The following is a 20,400-nucleotide window of genomic DNA, read 5'->3' on the forward strand; positions in this document are numbered from 1 at the left end:
AACAGACTGACAGTTGTCAGAGGGGAGGGGGTTGTGGGCTAGGTGAGAAGGGTAATTGGATTAAACAAGGAAAAAAAGAAAGACTCATGCACACAGACAATAGTATGGTGATTGCCAGAGGGAGGGGAAAGGGGCGGAGGTAGAAGAGAGTAAAGGGGGAATAAATGGTGATGGAAGGAAACTTGATTTGGGGTGGTGAACACACAATATAATAATAGATGATGTATTGAGGAATTGTATACCTGTATAATTGAAACCTGTATAATTTTGTTAACCAATGTCACCTCAATAAATTTAATAGAGAGAGAGAGAGAGAGAGAGATTTTTTTCACCTGTGAAGAGCAGCATTTGAAACTGAGTCTTAATTTGGGAGCCTGTGACCCATGGGAACATTGAAGTGACATCCTCACTAAGCATTTCCTTCTGGTGAAACCCAAAACCTGTTACCGTCTTAGAACTCTTAGCTTTGCCAGAGGGTTTTCCATTAGCAAGTGGACAAGGCAGTTACTATATAGCAGACTGAAACTCTTTAAATATTATCATCATATCTAGCCACCTCCTATGTCTAATAGCTTCTGAGCACCTTTCCACACAAATAGGAAGGAAAATGGCCCCTGTTGTCTCAATGTCATATCCCTTGTAAACCCAGTGTTGTCTCCTCTTCTACCCCTGTTCTGCCCAGGAATTCTGAAACTATTTTATGGGGCCACCAGGTGGCAGTTAGGGCAAATGGTTTTATATTTTCTGCTCTGTGCCCTTGGGGGAAGGCCAGGTGGTTGTTGATGGAGAAGTAAGCCCAGGAAATATGAAGGTCATGGAGCACTTGGGACTGTGGGGCCCAAGCTCCATGCTTTCACACACAATACCTCACACAGTCCTTGCAGTAACATCTGTTAAATATAGCCATTAAACAGATGCAGATAAAGAGACACGGGTAGTAAGGAGCTTTCCTAATGCGGAAAAACCAGAAAGTGCCACAGAGTGAATTCAACTCCAGATGATGTGTCATTCCACTGCAGCACAAGGTCTAAAACTGAAGCTAGGGAAAGAGTGGGAAGTGCTAGTAAAGTGACTTTCTCAAAGGATTTTAAGAGTTTTTAGATGAATTTAACAGCTAGTACATTTCCTTTCAGCTACCTCCCACCTCTTGGTCTCCCCACCATTTTTGTCTCTCCTGCACACCTAGTTGGTGATTTTTCTCCTTCTGTAGTTTGAGTCTCTCCTTAGCTTTCAGATTCTATACATTTACTTCTCTTTATAAAGAAAAGCAATCTTGGTGTGAAAACCTGTTCAGGAGCCTGTTGACCTAAAGACTAAATATATGGCCCTGGTGTCCTAACTGTTTCAGTTGGAGAATTTACATACAAAAATTCACTGAACCAAAATTAACAATGGCCCAGCCAGTAGCTCAGTTGGTTGGAGCCTCCACTCACACACCAAAAGGTTGAGGATTTGAATCCATGTCAGGGCACATACTTAGGTTGCAAGTTCGATCCTCAGTCAGGACACATGCTGGAAGCAACCAATAGATATTTGTCTCACATTGATGCCTCTCTCTCTCTCTCTCTCTCTCTCTCTCTCTCTCTCTCTCCCCCCACATCTCCCTTCATCTCTTTCTAAAATCGATAAACTTATACTTGGGTGAGGATTTTTAAACAATGAAACATTTGACTTCTTACTCCCTTTTCCATAAGGCGTGGCTAAACATTAGAGCTGATGTAGTCTATTTTTTTCTGTCAATATTTCAGGCTCTTTGATGAGAAATAAGTGAAAGCTATTTTTACCCTTCAGACAGCATATTTTAAACCTAGAACATCTATTACTCAAATTTGGCCTAAAAATAGGCCACCAATTCATTACCCATTTTCTGGAGACTGCTACTGGCTTGATAAGTACGTGTGTTCTGGTTGGCAGATATTTTGAGTAATTATTGTTCTCAGTTGTGCCTACTTTATTTCAATACATGTTTCAAGATGAAAGTTGAAAAATGCTTTGATAGGATATTAAATAGATCATATTTATATAAATGTACAGAAATACTACTTTAATAGGTTTGTCTTTTTCTGGCATTTGAACTTACCTGGTGGGTAAAGCTAGGAACTGTTGATTTCTGACTGCCATTTCTTTCTAAAAAATATTCCAAATCAATGCATGAAACTAGTAAATATAACATTTCAGAAGTTTGTCTCCTATTGGGTGATAAGTAGTGCTTTCCATTTTTGGCCCATCCCTATTTTCATGGGACATGCTATTTGGTTATAAAGGTTTTCTGATTAAAGTATCGGAACAGCAAACATGGGAACTGGGGAGATAATTTTGAATGCAAATTTTTTTTGTCATCTGGTTGCATTCTGTGGAAGATAAATTTTCCCTATCAAAATGTCAAGTTATTTTCCTTTCACAACGAATGAGGAAAGTTCATAAATGTAGAACAATAACTCAGTAACTAGAGTGCTGAGTATCATTTATTCTACCCTTATATCACAGCAGAGAAATGCAATGTGCCCTGCAAATGTCTATGCAGCAACTCAGAGTCACTGGCACACTTTTTTTTTTTCCTTTTTTTTTTTTTCCAGAAAATAGGATTCTGGGTAAATATTCAGGAATGTGCAGAGTGTTACTGTTAGTACTTGTGGGGATTTCTATCAAGGGTAAGAACTTCCTCTCTCCTTTTATGCTGGAGTTTTCTTAAACTGAGTTGTTCAGACAAAAGACACACATTTCATGAATTCCAACTGTGGGAGTGTTTCCCTCACAAACTTCTGCTTCCAGGAGTGAGGTCTGGTGAACATGCTCATGAGCCTTGTAACATGTTCCAAGCTCTGCCGGAGTGCTTAATTCATTCATTAGTCAAAGACTAACACATTCACAGCAATGAATTGCACTATAAGCATTCTTTCTTGATGAATGCATTAGTCCTACTACAAAAAGCAAGAAGAATACCAGTTATATAAAGCAATAATAATGCACTAAGGGTTGTAAAGGGTTTTTTTGTTTGTTTGCTTGTTTGTTTGTTTAATGGCACAATCACGGGGATTATTTTAAGGAAAAACTAGTCATCTCTCTTTGGAGGGTTCAGTCTCAAACTGCCCAGGGGAGTTAGAGGTAAGCTAGTAAAATACTTGAAAATTAGCATTTTTGAACCAGGTGGAGTGAAGTGAAATATTTCTCAGACTCTCTGCTCCTTTCTAAATGTCTTTTGGGTAGAGAGTGGACGATGCTGGTCTTGCTTTTCACTGGAGTAAAGGTTAGATGGGACAAGCACCTTGAATCATTAACATCCTATTCCCCAGGAGTGACTAAGCTCAAATCCATCAGTGGGATGCATGCCAGGACCCTCACCCCTTGTTTCCGGCCCTGTGGTTCTTAGGAATGTGCTCAAACAACCAGGCATTCCTGATCGCCACCTCTAGGTGACAAAAGGAAAAATGAGTGTCAGTGAACCAGAAGAGGTTAGGCCATCTATTTTACCCTAAAAACTGTTTGGAGATAAGAAATTTCCGTAAATTACAAGCATGGTGATGATGCATATATAGAAGATATTAGCAACATCCAGAAGTATAATTTCTGTAAATATTTATTCTAGTCTCTCTGGCATATTGGGAATTATGTCTTGCTTTTAACCCCCATCTCTTGTTTCCAGCTTTTCTGCATTAGGGAAGCTGCCTCAGTGGAGATTTCCTCGAAGATTTACATTATGATTGGTGGTAATTACACTCTAATTGCTTGACATTAATACTCATATTTGCTCATTTTTGCTAAAATCTGAGTAAAGAATAGAGTGAAATGATATGAATTTATATCATGTAAATGGATATTAGGATTACTGCTCTGATTTAAAAAAAATAGTATTCAAATAAAGTTCACACTTAACAATTCCATGTAATAAATAGTTAAGTAGTCCCAACTTTAGGATTAAAGTTGGTGGTTTCTAAAGTTTTTTTTTTTATAGTTCTACTTCATTTTGGTTCTAATTTTCAATATTAACCTGAGTTTCTGGTTAATTTCAGTATAAAAAATGATACCCATTGTGATATGACTCTACTTTCAGTCTCATGATGGTATTATTCCTGAGTTGTTGATTTTTTTATTTTTGTTTTTTTTTTTTTTTTCATTTAGCTTTTCACATATAAGTGGGTTACAAAACACATCTGGTTTTTTTCTCTACATTGTACAGTATGCCAAGTCATTAGATTGACTTTCCTCATTACCTCACTATCAATAACTGCGGTGTATGTAAACCAAGAACATTATGCTCCAATTAGATAATTAAAGTAAATTTTATCAGACCCATTTGAAAGGATTAAAAATCTCCCATAATTGAGACATGAATAAATATATGTATGTATGTGTCATATTTTATGTATACAAGGTATGTGTGTATATATACTCTCCACCAAGTTAAATTCTCTCTTATCCCTTTAGGAATAAATTTAAATCCCCTGTTTGTGAAACCAAAGTGCATTTCCCACCAAAGAAATACTTACAAAGAAATGTAGATATTCAATTCATATGACTAACTCAGACTTAAGACAGTTTGATAGCTCTTTCTGCACCAAGAAACACAGAAAATCTCAAAGCAGACTTGTGCCAACTTGGTAGGAAAAGTCTTCCCTTAAAAGCTCATTATCTTCCATAGGAAATGCTGCAGTGCACCTCACATCACCAAGCCAATTAGTGCACCTGAAAGGCACATGATACTTCCTGTTGGCAACCTCAAAGTGAGAGAATTGGAAGGCTACTGCCTCTGTTGTGTGCCAAGGCCCCTAAATCACGCAAGGAGGTGAAATAGCTCATGCCAAGAAAATGGCAATTGCAGGAAGAAGCAAATAATGCAAGGTTTTGTGTCTCTGCTACCAATGTGAATACTCATTTACCAGGAGCAGTTTCAAATCGACAGCTTTTGGATTTGTAAGGACATTGTTAGTCAGGGTGCTGGTGAGTGGGCAAGATGCACAAGCAAACAGCCATACCATGAGGAGGCCCTGGGTGTGAGAAATTCCATTCCTGCTTTAGCTTCAACAGTGTGGGAATGGGGATAAAACCAATGGTTTCCAGGCAGTTTCTATCTTTCCTCTGGTAAACAGTCAGACAAGGCCATGTCTGTAATATCACCCTCTGCCAGGTTCTAAAATCTCTTTCTTACAACCTTTCTAAGATGTGTAAAGGACCAACTGCCCTTGGCCAACAAGAGAGAAAAACAGAGTCAGTGAGGAAAATGTTGCCAAGACATCGGCCGTGTAATTCCTACCGTGTCAGATTTGGGTTAGATGCAATATTGGACTCTGTAGACACATTTCTGTTCTCTTGGTGGAACACAGAGAGATACGGAGGGTGTGGAGATAGAGAGTAGCCTCATCTTGCAAGCACTAGTAAATAGCTGTCCTCCTTCAGAATAGTTTTCAGGAGAAAGGTTGCAAGCCTGTCCCTACACATTTCTCAACTCACACACAGTGTCTGAAAGCTTTCACACTTTGCTTTTTACTCTCTGAAATATTCCTATTGTTAATTAGAAACTCTACATGACTTCAGGGGTCATCTTATTGAGAAACTAAGTGTGATACCTTTCCTTCTAATGTTTAGCTGAGACCAATAGTACTGACACTTTGAACTGTAACTAGAGAACATGGAAGAGAGCAAAGGGTCCTCCTTCTCTAATTCTCCAAAGAAAAGTGCTGAGGTGGGTTTTGGGTCAGCCAGTGGTTCCTGGAAGATACCAGAAAGGAAAATGCAGAAAAGGGAAGTGGATAGACATTTCTGTCTTGATATATTGCTAGTGTTGCATGGATCTGCAACAAAAAGTACTACCTTCTCGTTCTTTCTCCCTTCCCTACACCTCTCAGGCTGCTGCTCCTAGGACCAAGCACTCTGGAGGGGTGGGAATAGAGGCTACCCACTGGGGTGGAAGAGATTCGAGAGTGGGGAATTCAGGGAAATTAATCCTGAAGAACTAGGAAGTTACTAAAAAGTTTTTTGAGCAGAGGGAAAAAAAATGAATCAAAGAATACAGGAACAAAAGATGTTAGGGGGGTCCAAGGGAAGATAAACATGCCTGGATTCATGTCACTGCAGTAGAAACAGAAGAGAGAATAAGACTAAGGATGTGTCAAAGATGTCAGGTAATAGGATTTTTGACTGACTAGACATAAGAGGCAAAGGAAAGGAAGAAACAAGGCATGATTCTGATGTTTCTTGCCTAGGAAATAGGTGAAGGAGTAGGTCTGTCTAACAAAATAAGGAAATTGGAAAATAAGATTAATTTGGGGGAGAAAATAACGTATTTTTAGATATATTGAATTTACCAAATCTATGTGTTGTATCTTGGGGCTCAATCATAAATCCTGCTACACATTTAAGTATTTATAGAATGATATTAACTTTAAAAAATGCATCTATTTTTGAGTGATAAAAACAAATTAAAGTCATACTGTGTCATGATTCTGTTTTGTAAAGGAAAAATGTTTTGCATATATACATAGACAGGAAGATGTAACATTATATACTGTGGGGTATTAATAAGAATAGTTGTGCCCTGAAATTTTTATGGATAAAATGGAATGTACATGGAATTGATCCCAGTACAGAGTTACCTGGGATCTTATTGGTACTTCTTCATAGGGAAAGAAACCTGACTTCACACACTATGAAAGAAAAGAAGAAGATGACCTAAATTTTATCTAATATTATTTGGATTATCAAAAATTCTTTTTTGGGGGAAAGTTTTATCTAAACTTGTCCACAAAAATTCTTAACTAAGTTTTATTTTTTTATGGTTTATATCTGGCTTTTAGCAAGGATCACATGAAAATAATCATTTCCATATTTTTGTAACACCACGTTTGAAAATACATACTGTGTAATAAATGTTATTTAGGATTTTTTTGTATAAAGATCTGTATGATAAATTTCTTCTATACGTTTTTACAAAAAATGCTTTTATTCACCTTCAAAGTTGTTGTTTCTCTTTAATTAAAATTATAGAATTTGTCACTATTTCCACTTTTCTCCAAATAACTAGATCACTCAAAGTAATGACAGTCCTCATTCATGCTAACTATATTTGCTCCTCTCACACATATCATGACTTACAAAATTGTGTTTCTATGTACACTACCTTATTGCCTTCATTTATTAAAATTGCATACCACCTTAAATTCCTTTTGGGAAAAATAATAGCAGTAATGTTGTATCTTTACATATAAACATACTGTAAATATATACTAATATATTATGGCAACATCTCATTAAGGAATAAAGTGATATTGTGTTGTCCACAACTCAAGAGAAGACTATAAACCCTATTGTGCCCATAAGAGCAGGAGAACTTACTTATATTATTATTATATTATGTATGTGTTTCATTACGGAGATTTTGAAAGATGTCCAAATCCTTATTTTAGTTCCTTAGTTTTGCTATAAGCTCCAGTTTTGAAATGTGTGCATTGGCCTAACTGCGAAGGAGTTGAAACTACATGGTTGATTTTTGCAATAAATTCATAAACATTAAATTGCCACTGAAATTTATGTGTCAGAGTAAGTAATGAGGATGGTTTGAAAACTTGTGGGTAGACTGAAGGTCACCAAAAATATTTCTCTATGTAATTTTGCTACCTTTATGTATATTTGCACCCTAATCACTGGTATTTATAAGGCTTAATTTTAACCAAGATAAACTAGAATAGGAACAGCTCTTTAGAATAGTGGGAAATATTCTAGAGACTTCCTTAATTCCTAAAGAGCTTGATGAGTCTTGCCTTTTCTTTTCTTTTTTTTTTTTTCTCTCTTTTTAAAAAATATATTTTATTGATTTCTTACAGAGGGGAAGGGAGAGAGATAGAGAGTTAGAAACATCAATCAGCTGCCTCCTGCACATTCCCTACTGGGGATGTGCCCACAACCAGGGTACATGCCCTTGACCGGAATTGAACCTGGGACCCTTCAGTCTGCAGGCTGGCGTTCTATCCACTGAGCCAAACTGGTTAGGGCAAGTCTTGCCTTTTCATTCTTAGCCCCATGTTTGGTTTTCATTAAGTATCTTACTGACATTGGCTAAATACTCTGCATTTATAAGCCAAATTTCATATATATTATCAGATTCAAATCTCACATCAATTCCCTATATATCATCATATTCAGTCCTCATAATAGTTTTTTGTCTCAGTTTTTAGCTTAGAAAATGGAGGTGTCAATAGTGATTTGCCCAAGTTTACAACTTTCAATAGTGGTATAGTCTGATCAAATCCATATTTGGGGGCTCTGCATTCTATATTACTCCCATTTAATGGAACAAGACTTTGTACTAAAGTTGACATAGCAAAAGGAATAGAACAATGACACTGAATAAAATATTAGATATGGCAGAAAGTGTGCACCATACTGAAATGCAAATACTGAGGGCCATAAAACAATATTGATTTTACCCTCTATTAATTGTGGAGTAGAATTTACCCATGCATTCATTGTGAAACAAGTAAGTTAAAGAGTGTGGTTTTTGTTCCCAGAGTCAGTATTGACCAACTCTGTGCTTTGATAATTATTTTGGCTTTCTGACACTAATTATATTATCCTCGCTCAAACAAATTTCCCCTTCTCCATACTCAACTTTTGTTTGATTCTTAACCTCATACAGAAGAGATGTTCATTTAGTGTTTCATCTTTCTTTCCTTGAGAGGTATGTTGTAAGAATTAATTAATGCTCTGAGTACCTTCAAGTAGTTGGTTCTAGTGGGTACTTTACTCCCTGGTTAACCCAACACCCTGTGAGGGCCCTTGAAGTAGGACAAAGCGAGTTGAAAGATGTATCATTTTGGTTCTTGATAAAGAACTGCTGGCTATAAAACAAACTGTCCAGTGGTTTGGAGACCCACTGACAACTAAAGGTCATGGCTGAGAGAGCCTCCATAGCAGGGATTCCCATACTTCTGGTTCCACCAATAGCACCTGTGTGAATAAATGCAGGCTGCCCCCCTCCACTTTCCCCATTAGAGTAGGTAAGTCTAGGATAAAACAAAAAGACTAATTTTCATCAGCTTTTCAGATGATTCTGAAGTTAGAGTCACCACCCATTCTTGTTTGCCCAGGACTGTACAATTGCCCAGGACACAGGACTTTCAGTCTTAGGCCAATTGAAATGGACGGTTGGTCACTCAGTTCCCAATGCAGATGATCAAGGTTTCACTTTCTAAAGTACTACAGTAATTTTGGTTGAGTTCCAGGAGTTCGGTCCAATTCAGGACTAAAAAGGACAATCAGTTGTGGGTGATTTGGATATTAGCACATTTCCCAAAGTGGATCTTGGATCATTTACTGAATGCCTACAGTCCAGATGCCTGCATGCTAACAAGATTCACAGGCAAACTAAAGTTTGATGCTCACTGTCATTGAGTGTCAGACCAGAGCTGCTTAGCTTGAGAATAAATGAAATTACCAAACTAGATTCTTTGAATGAGACTGGGGGCTAGAAGTTGTCTCTGTTGCTTTTTGAGCTAAGATGCATTTATCCTAAAACTTCTAAAGGGTTCTACTATCAGAATCTTGTCTTCCACCATAAGGAATAAGAAGTATTTTGTGTTGTTGTTGTTGTTGTTTTAAATGAGTTCCCTTTTGTGGTTGAAAAGGTCTTGGCCCTCTTGATAGTTTGTATCTGTCTTTGAGACAGTTTAGCCCTGGAATCAGACCTGGAAAAAAAAAATCAAGTTATTATGGGATTAAAGAAAACCCTGAAGAATTACTAAATCCCTCTCCTTTATTTCCTGCTCCCTCCCATTTCTTTCTTTCTATCTATAAATAAATATCTGCTCTAGAAATAGAGAACAAATATTGTAAATATTGAGCAGAGTGGAAAGAAATTGTAAGTTCATTACCATTCTGGACTGATGCAGGTGAGCTAGCGATAGAGCCAAGTGAGTTCTTTTGGATCATATGCCATGAATTGGAGTGTGGATATTAGGGGTGGAAACAGGCTATTAGATCATCAGTCCACTTTCCTCTCCAAGCAGCAATTCAATTTGTTTTCTTTTTCTCAGCTCACTTCTTGCAAAAAAAAAAAAAAAAGAGCATTTCAGCTCCTCAAAGAGAGTAAGACCAAACAGAACACTTCTGTCTTAACATGTGTGGTGATTGAGAAGACGAGGCAGGAAGGAGATGGAGGAGAGACGTGGGAATCACAGTTAACCTGCAGGATGATCTGGCTGCTCCCTTCAGCTAACGGAACAGTTTGGCAGTCAGTTGCGGCCCCCTGAGAAACAACCAACATCTATTATAAATCCCAAGGATGCGTTCCAATTCTTAGTTTAAATGTACAACTTACTGAGAGGTGACTGTGCTGTTATCGCAGTGCAGGATAACATATACCATGAACTTAAGACGGGTGTGAGAGAAAACTACAAAAACAAAAACTAAACCATTTTAAAAACAAACCATGCTGTAACTATACCCTTCAGGGATCATGGCCTTAAATTGTTTTGCAAAATCTCTCAGCTCTTCATCTCAGGCATGGAAGACGTATATGGATTACATACATGATTTCTTGCCTATTTTTGATGTTTTTTTTTTTTTTTCTCTCTTGACTATACTTAATCTTTTTCCTTATCTGAGTATTAACACAGTGTGAAGCTCCCCAAATTTCCTGAGTTCTGGAGAGGGAGCAAAACATTGCAAAAAGCTCAATGAGTTTTCTGTTTAGTATGTTTTGTGAAAGACTTTATCATGTTCACATTCTTCTAAGTTTCTGTGTCAGCACTATATGACTAAAACTTCCGACATCCCCTGCAACATCACAGAAACTACAGAATTGCCCTTTTTATGGATCCCCTTTATTACATTTTTTGTTCATATCTTACTTCACAACTTCAGATATCTTTGTTCTGACACTTTGTGCATTGGGGTTTTTCACTGCGTTTTGGTGAGCTCCAAGGACACACATAACATAACTAGCTTATATTTCCCAGTTGGCAGTTTTGAATATAACTGATTCAAAACTGTGTGTTCCAGAGATAAGTATGTAAGTCCTTTCTCCTATCAGAGGATTCTATTTTAGTAGTCTGTTAAGTAGACAATTGGCCCTGAGTTATGACTTGATAAGTAGATTTGCATTACAACTTAAATATCTGTTGAAACTGCAGTTTATGGTTCTATCTGCCTCTTTTAGGTTATTGTTATTGTTTCGCTTTTGGCTTAGGCTTGGACTTTTCAGCAGGGTCTATTAGCTTTTTGGAACGACTGGCTTTAGTGGTTTATGACATGAATTCCCCCTCTGCATTTATTTCCATTTAAACAATTCATTAACTACGAACATCTTTGGGAACCTGAGACATACTTCCAAGGAAATACCTGTGGAAAAAATAAATCTGTTCAGATCTGCAAACAAATACAGCAGTTGCCAAACTGTGGCTCTTTTTCGCAGTCACTGTAATTTTAATTTGAAAAAGTAACATAAAGGCTTCTTGTCAGTTTTTGTTCAGATGGCTATCTGATTCAATGAGTAGTAAGCGAGGGAGTAAATATAAATATAACCTGTGCTTACTCAAAAATGTAAAACCCTTTAGGGGGAAAAAATTTCCTCTATCATTATAGGATTGTTTATTAGAGACATGGGAAGGTCAAGTTTTAGAACTCAGGTATCCTGGACTACAGGGAGAGATGATACATCCTTGGATAGGCTGAGGGGCACCATTCTGGTTGACATGTCTATACTCCCAGGAATCACGTGCTTGTAGACATGCTAAAGTTGTCCGTTGTGGTAGGTTCGCTTGTTGTGTTTCAGAAGATTTTGTCACTTTTTCAAGTTTTTAAAAACTTAATTAGTGTTTTAAATCATTATGTTAAGAAGGTGTTATTATTAAACCTGGTACAACTCATCACAGATCTTATCACAGAACTTGATAGCCCAAAACAGTGACTGGGCTGACGAGGTGCCTGAATTGAATAGGGACATGCTGTTCACACCTTCATGGAGACAAGCTTCCCACCCGTGATCTTGGCAGCAGAGCAAGACACTAAGGTGTAAGGAGAAGGTTACTATTTTGGAAGTTAGCAGACTTCAATTCTAGTTGATTTTCAACTTGGTAGCTATGTGGCCAGAAATAAATCTCTTAACTTCTCTGCTGTTGGATTTCTTCACCACAGGAAATCTGATCAAATATACCAGCAAGCATTTTTTAGGATATAGGTTAATGCAAACACTACAGTAATTTAAAAAAAAGATGAATAAAGTAGGAGGAACAACTCAAACTGCTGAAAAAGCTAACTAGATAGCTATAGTTATTCAAGAATGTGTGATACTGGAACAAAATAGATTACTCAGAAATAAAGCCAAATACACTGAGTTTCAACAAAGGTGCAAAAGTGATTCAGTGGAGGAAAGACTGCCTTTTAAAAAAACAGTGCTGGAGCTAATAGATATCCATAGGCAAACATACATACATACATACATGCATACTCTGCTTAATCTGCACATCTTATACAAAAATTAATTCAAAATCAATCACAGACTAAAATGTAAACTGTAAAACTGTCAGAATAAAAAAAAATAAAACTTAAGATAAAATTATCAGGACCTAGGGCTAGGTGAATTCTTAGACTTGGCATGAACAGTATGATCCATAAAAGGAAAACCTCATAAATTGGACTTTGTCATAATTTAAAACTTTTGTTCTGCAGAACTATCTTATCTTGTCTGGTGGTAGTCACATGAACCTATGCATGTGATAAAATTGCATAGAACTAAATTCAAATGTACATACAAAAGGGTGCATGTAAAACTGGTGAAATCTTAATAAGTTTGGTGGATTATATAAATGTCAATTTCTTGGTTATGGTAGTGAACTGTAATTTTGCAAGATGTTACTATTGAGAGAAACTATTAAGTGAAGGGTACATGGGACCTCCCTATACATTTTTGGCAACTTCCTAGAAATCTAAAATTATTTGAAGATACAAAATATCTTAAAATATCAAGAAGAATTATAAGGACCCCTCCAGGGCTTCTATTTGGTGATTTAACCAGTTATCTGAGAAAACTACGCTTTCACTGACACCGGTTCCTTCCCATTCAAAGCTTAGTCAACAAGAAGGTGTTAGAAGAGAAAGGTAACAAAGGACACCTGAGACTGCAGAGGAGTCTGTGCCCAGATGTTCTTTTATAGCAATAGTGGTGGGCAGAAAAGGGAGAAGGGAACCCTCAGGCAATTCTTTGGTTCTCAAACTTTAGCATACATTAGATTCTCCAGAGGACTTGTTAAAACACAGGTTTCTGATCTCAGCTTAGAGTTTCTGATGAGTAGGTTTGGAGGGTGGGGTTCAAGAATTTGCATTCTAGCCTGGTTGGTGTGGCTCAGTGGTTGAGCGTTGACCTATGAACCAGGAGGTCGAGGTTCAATTCCCAGTCAGGCCATATGCCCGGGTTTCAGGCTCAATCCTCAGTGTGGGGCGTGCAGGAGGCAACAGATCAATGATTCTCTCTCATCATTGATGTTTCTTTCTCTCTCTCCCTCTTCCTTCCTCTCTAAAATCAATAAAGATGTATATATTTTTTAAAAGAATTTGCATTCTAACCAGTTCCCAGGTGATGTGAATGCCCATACTAATGCTGCTGGTCAGGAGACCGCACTTTGGAAACCCCTGCTACAGAACACTTGAGAGTAGCAATGTTAAATTCTCTCAAGAAACTTCCAGGTAGATGTAATGAAATAAATTAATAACTTTCTGTATTTACATCTCTTTATTTGTACATATTTCCCCACTCTCAATATGTTGGCGGATAAAAACGTTATTTTTGGTTCTTCACCTGTGTGGGCTCAAGAGTATGTCATTGACTTAATTTACAAAGACTCTGGTTGCACATCTGTCACATTCTCAGAAAATATTATACCAGAAAAATCCATCAACATTGCACATAAGCCCCTACATGTACTGCACAATTGGCATGCAAAGGAGTGAAAGAAACCAGTGAAATGCAAAAAGTGATCTATACAGAGGCCTCAAAATGCATTAAAAAGTTAAATCCTATAGTAGAATATGGGACTCCATTAAGGGTTCATTCTTATGGGCTTCTTTAATGGGTTTTTAAAATAGAAATGCTGTCCTAGGCAGAGCATTAAAATGATAGGTTGTCATGCTATGGAGTCAAATGCACCATTTTTTTTTTTCCAGTTTACCTTTGCTACTTACTGACAGTCTTAATTTGGTCAAGACAACTAATGTAAGCTTCAGTTTCCCATATATGTAAAGAATAAAATAATGCCTAAATTGCAACAGTTGTTAGCTGAATTAATATGATCATATCTAAAACAATTAGCCCATTGCCTGACACTTAAGGTCTGAATAAATAGTTGTGAAATAGTTACAAAGAATGGGCAACGGACCTAAATAGATACTTTTCGAAAGAGGACATAAGGAAGGCCAAGAGACATATGAAAACATGCTCCAAGTCATTAATCATACAAGAGATGCAAATCAAAATGACAATGTGGTACCATCTCACACCTGTCAGAATGTCTGTCATCAACAAATCAAAAAATGACAAGTGCTGGCAAGGATGCGGAGAAAAAGGAACCCTTGTGCACTGCTGGTGGGAATGCAAACTGGTGCAGCCACTATGGAGAACAGTATGGAGTTTCCTCAAGAAACTAAAAATGGAGCTCCCATTTTACCCAGTGATCCCACTTCTAGGAATATATCCCAAGAAACTAGAAACACCAATCAGAAAGGATATATGCAGCCCTATATTCATGGCAGCACAATTTACCATAGCTAAGATTTGGAAACAGCCTAAGTGCCCATCAGCAGATGAGTGGATTAAAAAACTATGGTACATCTACACAATGGAATACTACGCTGCAGTAAAAAAGAAGGAATTCTTACCATTTGCAGCAGCATGGATGGAACTAGAGAGCATTATGCTAAGTGAAATAAGCCAGTCAGAGAAAGATAAATATCACATGATCTCACTCATTTGTGGAATAGAATGAACAACATAAACTGATGAACAAAAACAGATCCAGAAACAGAGAAGCATCCATCAGATCGTCAAACTTCAGAGAGAAGGTAGGGGAGGGTGGGGGGTAAGGGGGAGAGATCAACCAAAGGACTTGTATGCATGCATATAAGCCTAACCAATGGACTCAGACACCAGGGGGTTGAGGGCATGAGTGGGGGGTGGGGGGACAATGGAATGGGTGGATAAGGACACATGTAATACCTTAATCAATAAAGAAAAAATAAAATTAAAAAAAGAGTGTAGTATCTTTTCCAAGGTTACCTGATGTATTAATTTTCTAGGGTTCCATAACAAAGTACCACAAACTGGATGTCTTAAGCAACATAACTTTATTATCTATCAGTTCTGGAGTCAGTCTGAAAGCAAGGTGTCAGCAGGGTTGGTTAATTCTCAAGTGCATGAGGGAAGGCTGTTCCAGGCTGCTCTCCTTGGTATGGATGGCGGCTCTCCTTTCATCTGTTCACATCATCTTCCCCCCATCCCTTTCTGTTTCTGTGTTCAAATGTCCCCTTTAGTTGAAGGACAACAGTCCTATTGGGTAAGGGCCCAGCCCAAGCAATTCATTTTAACTTGATTACCTCTGTAAAAACACGATCTCCAAATAAGGTCACAGCCTGAAGTGCTGGGCTTAGGACTTTACATATCTTTTATCGGGGGACAGAATTCATTTCCTAACAGCCAGGTCATCAAGTTGAGATTTGAAACTGACTTCAGAGGCAGTGCTATGGACTGAATGTTTGTGTCCTCCTGAAATTCATATGTTGAAGGCAATGCAGGCTAGAGCCTCCATCAAGGGATTAGTGTCCTTATAAGAAGGGGAAGAGGTCAGAGCTTTCTTTCTTCCTGCATGTGAGGAGTCAGTAAGAAGGTGGCCATTTGCAAACCAAGATGAGGATTCTCACCAGACCCTGGATCTGCTAGCATCTTGATCTGGGACTTTCAGCCTCCAGAACTGTGAGAAATATTTGCTGTTTAAGGCATCCAGCCTGTGGCATTTTGTTACAGCAGCCAGAACTGACTATGACAGGCAATATACTGAATTGCCTCCTGCTCCAGGACTTTAAGGGGTTTATTAATCTTATTGGCAACACTAGGCAGTCAGGTTTATTTGATTCTCACACCCAACAGACCAGTTGCTTCTTCATTTATTGCCAACTCTTTTTATAAGATACATAAAACTTACAAGAAAACATAGATTTTCTGTCTTAAGATTCCACTTGTTGGCAGGATCCCTCCAACAAGGCATTTCAGATCATTCTGTGGGAACTCTAAAGCTAAGGAGAAGTGGTCTCTGTGTGCTTATTTTTAGAAATCCTTTAGTCCAAAGTCTAAATATTGAGTCTTGGTATAAGACAAAGCCAGTTAAAAGTTATGTAAACTAGCTGTTTCTAGGTAATGAACCAAAGCAGAAACTGAATTTAAGATGTGGAATGTTACCGTCAGAGTCAATATGCACCAGACAAAGAGATCATTTTCTTTTCAGGCCATTGCAGTGAATGAGGGTGTTCCTAAAGAAAAGGAAGGGCATGTGGAGTCTTATGAATTCTGGAGAGTCAAGTTGCAGACGTTTCCTACCCTGCTTCTGTTCTCTAGAAGCACGGTAATTGGGTAACGATCAACATCGACAGTTCCTCCTTGTATTCAAGATGAATGAGTGTCATCCTAAACCTCTTGGGTGAGACTAAGCAGGAATTCACAAATAGTCTCTCCAGAATTTTTGCATTGTCCCAGTAAAAAGTGGTAGCACAAGTCAGTTATCTTAGAGTCCTGAAGATTGGGATCTTTAAAAGAGAAATACTTGAGCCCACTCAGTGTGGCTCAGTAGTTGAACATCAGCCTATGAGCCAGGAGGTCACAGTTTCAATTCCCGGTCAGGGCACATGACTGAGTTGCAGGCTTGGTCCCAGTGTGGGTCATGCAAGAGGTAGCCAATCAGTGATTCTCTCTCATCATTGATGTTTCTATCTCTCCTTCTCTCTCTCCCTTCCTCTCTGAAATCAATAAAAATATTTTTTAAAAATATTTTTTAAATCCTATCACTTTACTAATATAATCTTCAATTTAATATAATCACTTGAAATGATTATATTAAATTGAAGATTATATTAGTAAAGTGATAGGATTTAAATCCTGAGGGTGCCAGTCCAGTGGTTTCTAAGAGATTAGTGGAGGAAAATCCTTCAATAATGTAGCACCACTCATTAAGTTTCTAGAATTTAGGAGGCCAGTGCTGTTGCTGATGTTGTCTAGTCTTAGTTCTCCTATCCTATGTAATAAAGAGCTAATATGCAAATGGTCGTCATGCCCTCACACCCTCGTGTCCTGGTACTGGGGCTGGGGGACCTGAGGCTGGGCTGGGTGACCTGAGGCCTAGCCCCCTGTGCTGGGGCCAGGGGACCTGAGGCTGGGCCAGAGAATCTGAGGCCGCGCCGCCTGCCCCGGTCCTGGGGCCGGGGGACCTGAGGCCAGGCCAGGGGACCTGAGACTGCACCCCCTGCCCAGGGGAGCTTGACGGGGGACCTGAGGCTGCACCCCCCACCTGGCAGGGATTGACGGGGGTGGGGCTGGCTGGGTCTGGGTCTTGCGCAATTTCAAGGCACATGCAGGTGGGTGGGGACTTGACTCTGGGTCCCTCAGTGTGCCCCAGACTCTGACAGGAGGGAGATTTTCATATACATTTTACTAATTTTCTTTCATCTCTGACACTTCTATTATAGAGAAAGGGCAAATAGCAATATTAAAATATTTCCTGTAATTAATTCCCTTTTAATGTGTATGAATTTCGTGCACTGGGCCACTACTAGTAAGATAATGAATGACCTAAACTTTTTTGTTAGTGGGCCAAACAGTGGCTTGTCTTGGGATAAATTCCACCTATGAATGATTTGCTACAGTGGGGAGTTCTTCAAATTTCATATTAAGTAATTGAAATCTTCAGATTTTAGAGAAAAGGGCCAGCTTCAAAGCAACTGAGAATCCCAATAGGAATCTTGGCAACCAGCCTTTAGTTCTTAGTGGTGCTGAGTCAGGAAAAGGGAGGAAACTTGGAAATGTTAGTTTAGAGGTTTGCATCCATATATTGATGGAAACTGGAAAATTTGAAAATTTGTTAAGGATTAATAATTCAGTCAAAGTAACAGAATCCAGTTCAATTTACAGGTAGGCACCCAAACCAGTTTTTCCACATGGGAGGAAGTCATTTAAATCTCTCTAGTCAAGTCAGCATTTACATATTCTTCATCAGTTACCTGTAATTTATAAAAAGGTGCAAAAGAGGTCAAAGAAAATAAACATGTCTTCAATTTGATAAACTGGGAGGGTGTGCTGTAGTTTTCTACTGAAACAAAAAATCCTCTCTACAGTCATCTCTCTGTAGATCAAAGATATCCTCAAAGAAAGATCAAAATAAGGCTGGTATCATCTCATTTGGCTTGATTATTTACAAAAGTACAGCAAGAATGATAATTTACTATATAAAACTTCTTATGTTTGCTTTTCTGGAAGTTTTCATAAGAAATCTCAGGTTGGCCTGGCCAGTGTCCACTTTAATTCAATATGGTGTATCTTAATGGGAGTTAGTTCTTTCTCTGAAATATTCTTAGCTGACCATTTAGATCTGTGTCATGTTCCTCCTCCTAACATACATGCAGGCAATGATTGTGGCAGTGTGTGACTTTCTGTTATCATTGAAAATAGGCCTGTGGCCTGGCTGGCTTGGCTCAGTGGTTGAGCATCGACCTATGAACCAGGAGGTCACAGTTCCATTCCCGGTTAGGGCACATACCTGGGTTGTGGGCTTGATCCCCAGTGAGGGGTGTGCAGGAAGCAGCCGATCAATGATTCTCTATACCCCTCTCCCTTCCTCTCTGAAATCAATAAGTATATATTTTTTTAATAAAGAAATCTCAGGTTAGATTTTTACAAGCTTCTTGAGGCTAGGAAGCTAAACCAAGAATTCACCAACAGATTTCACATGTAGTATTTATTAATTTGGGTGAACTCCTCTTTTCTGGAGGGCCCCCTCCCCCAATATTCCAAGTTTCCTGGGTCTGTCAGGAAGTGACCTTCCATACTCACTTGTAAGGCTGGGAATCCTGTATGCCAGGAATTAAGCCAGTTTTCCCCAAAGGGCTCTATAAGTATGGCTCCATAATGTCAACCTTAGTTCCTTAAATGAGTATTATTCTCAAATAAGCATTTCAGGCAAATCCATGGTTGCAAACTAATGTTTTCAATATGCTTGCTAAAAAGGAAGACAGATTCATATTGAGCCAAATGCAAATAATTATTTTGCCATGAAAATAAGAAGACTCAATAAGAGTTTCTGAATTCTGCAAGTCAGTTAGCAAGAGAAAGATACCTTTTACAAATGTTTTATTTCTCTTGGCAAAATCATACACTACTGAATTGTTATGAGTTACAGATAGCTTAAGAGAAAGACAAATAGGTTCCCCATGTCCAAAAAATAGACTACTAATATATCAACAATATTCTAAAACCCACAGGCATCCCTTATTACTTCATTTAGTCCTATGTAATTCTTATTCTACTCCATCATTGCTTAGCAATCTCATAACCACATACTTCTATAGGGTTATGGAAATCCTCCCTCAGTTCACTGGTGTGGTTTTAATGTTGTTTAAGCAATGCCATCATGGGGCTTTGAGACAACCATTCAGACAAAGTACTCTGGCCTGTAGCTGATTTTGCAAGAGCTTTTAGGAAAGCACCAAAATAAAGAAAAATCTATCCATAGATGACAGTAAAAATATTTAAAATGACTGTGGTTAACTTATTATTGATAATTTTCAAATGTCAAAGATCTGGTGAGGGTTCATTACAAGAATCCATATTTGAAAATTACTGCTTAAAATAAGTTAGTTTTAAATGTAAGAACTGTGACCAAGTTAATATTTTTAAAATAATTGAAACTATGACTGACAATACTATACTGTTGTTGTCTAATATCAAGCAAAGCAACACCAGAACTCAGATACATAGAGTTATGTTATGGGTAGCAATAGCATTGGCAGTTCTCTAGGGGTTTCCCATATAGCATACAATTTCTGAAATATGTATAGTAATGACATTGTACCCATACAGATTTATGCTAGGGAAAGCTAATCATCATTTCTGATTTGACTATGACTCCCACGTGACTCTTCAATAGTAACATGTCAAATAAACCTAATTGTTATTAGCATTTCTCTTTTTACAAGTTGAAATAACAAATTATTTGTGATTCCTAGGAACTCTTTGGAAAAATATCAAATACAATTTTAGATGTAAAAGCTATCACTTTGGAATCAGTTTTGGAAAATAAAGTATCTAAAGTTGTCTTAAGAGTTTCACACCTGATTAAGATAAGATCACGAGTTCCTGAGAAATAATACTTGGCTACC

The 20,400-nt window shown here is 38.0% G+C and overlaps 1 protein-coding gene across 1 annotated transcript in view; it reads left to right on the plus strand.

The window, feature by feature from the left end:
• Positions 1-20,400, plus strand: part of LOC308245079 (uncharacterized protein) — a 698,160-nt gene that overhangs the window by 518,023 nt on the left and 159,737 nt on the right. The gene's annotated exons all lie outside the window — the stretch shown is intronic.

Source organism: Plecotus auritus, assembly GCF_963455305.1.
Source record: "Plecotus auritus genome assembly, chromosome: 3".
Lineage (NCBI taxonomy): Eukaryota > Metazoa > Chordata > Mammalia > Chiroptera > Vespertilionidae > Plecotus > Plecotus auritus.